Below are 5,955 nucleotides of genomic sequence, written 5' to 3' on the forward strand. Positions count from 1 at the left end.
TTATCGTTAAACCAAAGTCCTTAAAATACATCTGACAGTTTGAAAAGGAAAGAACAACAAGCAGGTCACACGTTTTCATAAAGTAGAGGAGGGCACAGATGAACTGGACTCGTTTAAAGTGTAGAAAAGTAAAAATGACCCTGCATGTCTTGGGAAGAGAGCAGGTTGGTTTGAGTCGGCAGTTACCTGTGGTTTGTTCCCAAGAGGCTTAACATGAAGCATTAAAAACAGCTCATTGTGCTCTGGAGCGTTGGGTGCATATACAGGATGAACACTGACTGCGCATCACCAGATCAGTGTCTGCAGACACGGAACTGAGGCTCTAAACTGCAGGAAAAAACGCAGCAGATGAAAAACAAGGCGATATTTGACAGTTTCAAGGTACAACAAAAAAAGGCTCACACCTTAAACTGCTTTTTTTCACAGAAAAAGGAGGCAGAAGTTTTCTGCCGGAGTTTTTTTTTTACTTGTTAGAGATCCACCAATCAGGCTGCTTCAGGTCAAAGTGATTAGCGGTTAGAGCCTCAGCTTCCAATAACAATCAAATATAAAATAAGGTAATTTCTGCAATATTCACATTATTGGATTAAAGCAGGTACCTCCTACCTCCCCTGATTATTATCAGAATAATATAAATTATATCACAAATTAATATTAGGTACAATAAACCCAGATGTTACAGTATCCCACCCAAAAATCAAAGGAAAATTGTCTGATTGGTGCATCTCTGCATAATGCCTCGCTATGGAGCTAAATTTTGCCGATAAAGGTTAATTTTCTTTTCTTTTTTTTTTTTTTTTTTGAAAAACTAAAGAAACCAAGGAGAAAAGATTCAAAACTGAAAATTATACACTGAAAACTAATTTAAACTTTGAATAGAACAGATTTCAACCTGAAAAATGTTTGAAATTTCAAATAAAAAAAAGGAAAGTGCAACAAATTGAAAAAAAAAAAAACATTTTTTGTAAGTTGAAAAGAAAGTTGAAGCTGAAAAATATTTTGGAAAAAAAAAATTGGAAATGAAAAAATAACAAGCTGAAAAAACATGAAACTTGAAACTGACACAAAATATTTGAAATTTCAAATAAAAAAGGAAAGTGCAACAAATTGAAACAGAAAATTTTTTGGAATTTAACAAGAAAAAATGTGAAGCTGAAAAATAGTTTTGAAGCAAAAATAAATTTTGAAATGAAAACAAAACAAACAATGAAAACAAACAAAACATTTGAAATTTCAAATAAAAAAAGGAAAGTGTGCAAAACTTTGAAACAGAATTTTTTTTGGAAGAGGAAAAGTAATTTGAAGGTGAAAAATATTTTTTAAAACTGAAAAACAATATTTGAATCTGAATAAATAAGATGAAACTTAAAAATAATTGAAACTAGAAATAAAATGAAAATTACTTTTAAGATTCAGGTTTTTTTTTCACTTTTAGGAATTCATTTTCAGTTTCAAATAGCTGGCCCCGTCAGTGTGAGGGCGGGGCTCTGATAAAATGGGGTGTGGAATGACGACTGGAAGACAAACTGACCAAAAGCCTGAAATGGGAAATGGAGATAACTTTAAAAAAAACTTCCATATTCTAATCACATAGTTTATGTGATTGATTTTAAAAATTAACTTTTTAATTAACTAACTTAATTATATTAATTATGAAAAATCATTTCACCCAGTGGCACAAATTTAATTGGAAAAATTACGATAAATTCTGTCCAGGCACCTCAGCTGTCAGTCATCACTCCACACCCAGTGTCATCTAAGCCCCGCCCCTACGCAGAGGGGGTTGAAACTGAAAAAAAAAAGTTATATGAAAACAAAGTTTCAAACATTTCTTTTTAATTCAAATCATTAATTTTGTTTAAGTTCATAGTATTTTTTATTTTTTTTGTTGCAATTTCATTTTCACTAAAGCAATGTTTTTGAACAACCTTTTTGGCCCAGATTTAGCTCCATACCTGGCCTGTATTAAGACTTTTATTACTGTAACAAACTCTGCAGCAGTCTGCAGATCAGCTGCCTGATTTAAAAAGAAACATCTACCCGTTCTCACTGGATCTTCACAGCTTATCTTGTTCCCATCGGCTCGCTCTGCCTCTCCCTCATACAGTACCTTGTTCATCATCTTTTAAATACATTTACAAAGGTTATGTGGCTTTTTTTTTTTTTAATCCTCCTGACAGGAGGAAATGCGCTTCCTTCCCTCTGCAGTCCTTGGTAAAAACAAATCCCTTGTTCTGGAGGTTAATCTCTGTTCTGCCTGACCGCCTCTTCTTCACGCATTTCATTTGTCTTATTTTACAAAAGTTAAAGATGTGCACAGCGGAGAAATCCATGCTTCATCTGCTGCTGGGTGAGTTTCACACAGTTACACTTTTTGACATTTCCTTCTTTTTTTTTTTGTTCAAAGCTTAAAGAAAACATTTTTAAATATGAAGCACAGAAGACATCACAGCAGTAAATAGTCTGAACAGAAGCTGAAAAGATTGTTTTGTTGCTGTAATTAGGAGCCGATAAGTCATAACATTATGACCACCCATCGAATATTCACAATCCTCGTTTACAAATGTTTCTTCTGCACCATCAGTGCCAGATCCTTTAAAGAACAAATGGAAAAAACACTGAGACGTAACTCAATGGTAAAGGAAATGATTCTTGTTTCTTTCTCTTCAGGATGTTTGGGGTCTGCAGAGGGGTCTCTATTACCGACCTTAGACCTTTACACGTCCCGATTGGAGGGAAAAAGTTTGATGTTTTTCTCTGTAGATCCTTCTGTTTTCGTATGGAGTGAACTTTGTTCCATTATTTTTGTAAATGGAAATTTGAAAAAAGTACAATCCAGAAATTAAACTTTAGAAAAACATTTTTTTTCTTCATATTTTCTTATTTGAATTTTAGGGTGTTTTACAGATTTTATTGTATCAAGATTTTTTGAAAGATTTTATATTTTCAATTTTGTTTTCAAATTTCTGTTTTACAGATTGAGTTTCATTTTAAATGGTGTTTTGCTCCTTCACTTTAAGACCAAATCGAATGCTAGCTATTAAAGTCGTAGGGAAGCGGCAGTACCAACCGTTGCATTTCCGAATTCTACCGAGTGGTGCCCGACTTTACACAAATGCATAAAGCGAATGTGATTGGTCATTTATCAAGGGGGCGGGATTGTTGTGGCGAAAGGGTTCGGTTGTGGCCGGTTTGTCAGAAGCATCTTGCTAACCAGTTAGCAACTTAGTGCTAGTAGGTTCCCAATGGGAAATTCCATTGGGACCAAGTAGCACTAAATTGGTGACTTAGAAACGACGCTGTCAAGGAACGCTATGGACAGCGGAAACATGCAAGAGGAGGAGAGTTTAGTGTCGGAGGTCGTTGATGAGTCTCCTCCATCATCCATTTTTTATTTAGAGGAGGAAAGCGGGGACGAAGATGTTGTGGAAGAGGACGCCAGGGCGGCAGAAGCTTGGTTTGGTGTAGAAGGCTTCCAGCCGTACATGTTTGAGCCCTTGCCTCGCAACGCTGCCAGTTCTGTTAGCTCTACGCCTGCCGAAGACACGGAAGTCCATCCCCGTGAACACTGGGACGGAAGTCAATGGGAAAGGAAATCATTCTGATTTCTCATTTCAACCGTTGCGTATATTAGCTGCGACATATGAATCAAGATGCTATGACCGAAAAAATTGGTTGACAGATGACCGTTGATATATGATTGGCTGAATTTAGGTGTTCAGGCTGACGTATAACTAACTGGCCTGCAGAAAATAACGAAAAAAATACACAAATTTTAGAAATTTTCGGACATTATGATAAAGAGTGCATTTATATACGTTTAAGCCAGAATGATTTTATATTTAAATATGACTTCCCTACGACTTTAAAAGGATTGACTCCTGATTCCAACATTTTTAATAACGATCACAAAACATCCGTCAGTAAATCCGTTTTTATTCAAATGTGATGCGACTTTAAATAGTCGAAAATGTGAATTAGTCGTGTTTCCATCCAGTGGAGCGAATTAGCGAGGCGAAGCAAAGCGTAACGATGTCATACATCTATGTTAGGCTTTGGTGTGGTACACAGATCAGATGGAGCACAGTTTTAATGAATTTAACTTGTTTTTACTTTATCATGTCAGCGATATTAAACTGTTCAGAGACGTTAAAAGAAGTGTGATTCTAATGCTGCATTCAGGAAGTGAGCGGCAGCGGAAACAGCTGATCAGAAGCCCGGTTTTATCAGAACTATTTGATTTTATGCTTTTATAAGGAAATTTAACATGATTGTGAATTTAGAGAGAAAAAGCAGTTTTCAGATAGGATTTATTCACCAAATGCGTTTCCACCTCCTCTGTCGTGAATTTACACTTTTCTGAATACCGGTAAATAAAAAAATCACCTGAAGAGAGGTTTAAAACTTTTTTGGTCATCTGTTGTTCCCTTTTGGATGCAATTCAGCGCCTATAGAAGAAGCAGTTCTCCGCTAAACCAGAAGGTGGCAGCAGTGACATGCTCATGTGGAACGTCCTACTTTGGCATTTTAAAGTTATTATATTCACTAAAACGAAGAAAATTAAACACATAAGTACGCGTATTGAGAGATGAACGCTGTTTTTTGGAGGATGAAGGGACTTGATCACTGTCAGCTGATTATAGTAAACTCAGAGCGACCGGAGATCTGTGCATCATCATTCAAGTCTTTGGAGATCTATTGTGCGATCAAAAACAACAAACTGTACATTAAATTTAGGGCCTCTTATTCTGAATGGTTGAAGATCAAACCCTAAACATCTCGGGAATTTTCCGTAATGCCTGATCAATCCGGCCCACTGGGTCAGAGACAGGAGAAACTGTTGATAATTGGCTCAAACCCGAAGGTGGTCATAATGTTTCAGCTCATCAGCATTTCTTTTTTTTTTTTTTATTGAATATTTCTTTGTTGCTATTTTACAGGTTTTAAACTAAGAAGCGGTGTCTCCATCCTCTTGCTCAGAATCATGTCGGAACACCAGACTGATCATTGGCCCGTTTCAGCAGAGCTTTTACAGAAAACATAAAAAGATTTTATCTTTTTTTTTTTTTTTACCTCATAAAACACAATAAACCAAATAATAAAACGAATAAAGTGCAAGCTAATAACATCTTAAGAGTCATAATGTTCAGGAAAAACAAAAAACAACAACAAAAAAACAGCAGAATCTTCCTCTGCTTCTCTTTAAGTTCTTGGAAAGCTGGAATGTGAATTTTAAAAATGATTCCAGATCACAGAGCTTCTCTCTTTGATTCCCAACTTCATATTTCATTAAACATTATAAACTTTAACAGATACACAGAGATCCGTGACGAAACGTTAGCAAAGGCCATGGAAAAACTGACGACGTCAATAAATACAAAAAAAAAGACCAAAAATAAAACTCTGCATCATGGAGGAACATTTCAGCACCATCCTGTTTGTTTCAGGACCAGACGGCTACCATCGACCAAAGAACCGTCACATCCAGGTCCATCAGGTCACATCATCCCGGCTTAACTCCAAGCTGACGAAGCTGTGACGCGTCGCCAGGCGATTAACTTAAACCTATTTTCCTCAATTTAAATCTTATATAAACTCATAAATCACCACAGAATACATTTCAAGCTTTTACTCAGTTTCACTGAATAAAACCTGATAATGCACTGCAAAAAATCTGAATCTAAATAAGTCATTTTTCTTAAAATAAGTGGATTTGTTCTTGAATTAAGGAGGTAAAAGAGACATTCTGCCAATGGAACGAGACAATTTACACGTAAAATAAGAAAACACAATTGCATTGTCTTATTTCAAGTGCATTTTATCTAATTATCTTATTTTAAAGCTACAGTGTGTAATTTTCAGCGACATCTAGCGGTCAGACTGCAGACCGCAGCAACATGAACATCTCCCCCCCACCGCTTCTCCCCCCCAACAGTACGGTGAGCGTTACGGGAC

This window comes from Cyprinodon tularosa, unplaced genomic scaffold (genome assembly GCF_016077235.1).
Source record: "Cyprinodon tularosa strain WSP-4 unplaced genomic scaffold, ASM1607723v1 ctg162, whole genome shotgun sequence".
Lineage (NCBI taxonomy): Eukaryota > Metazoa > Chordata > Actinopteri > Cyprinodontiformes > Cyprinodontidae > Cyprinodon > Cyprinodon tularosa.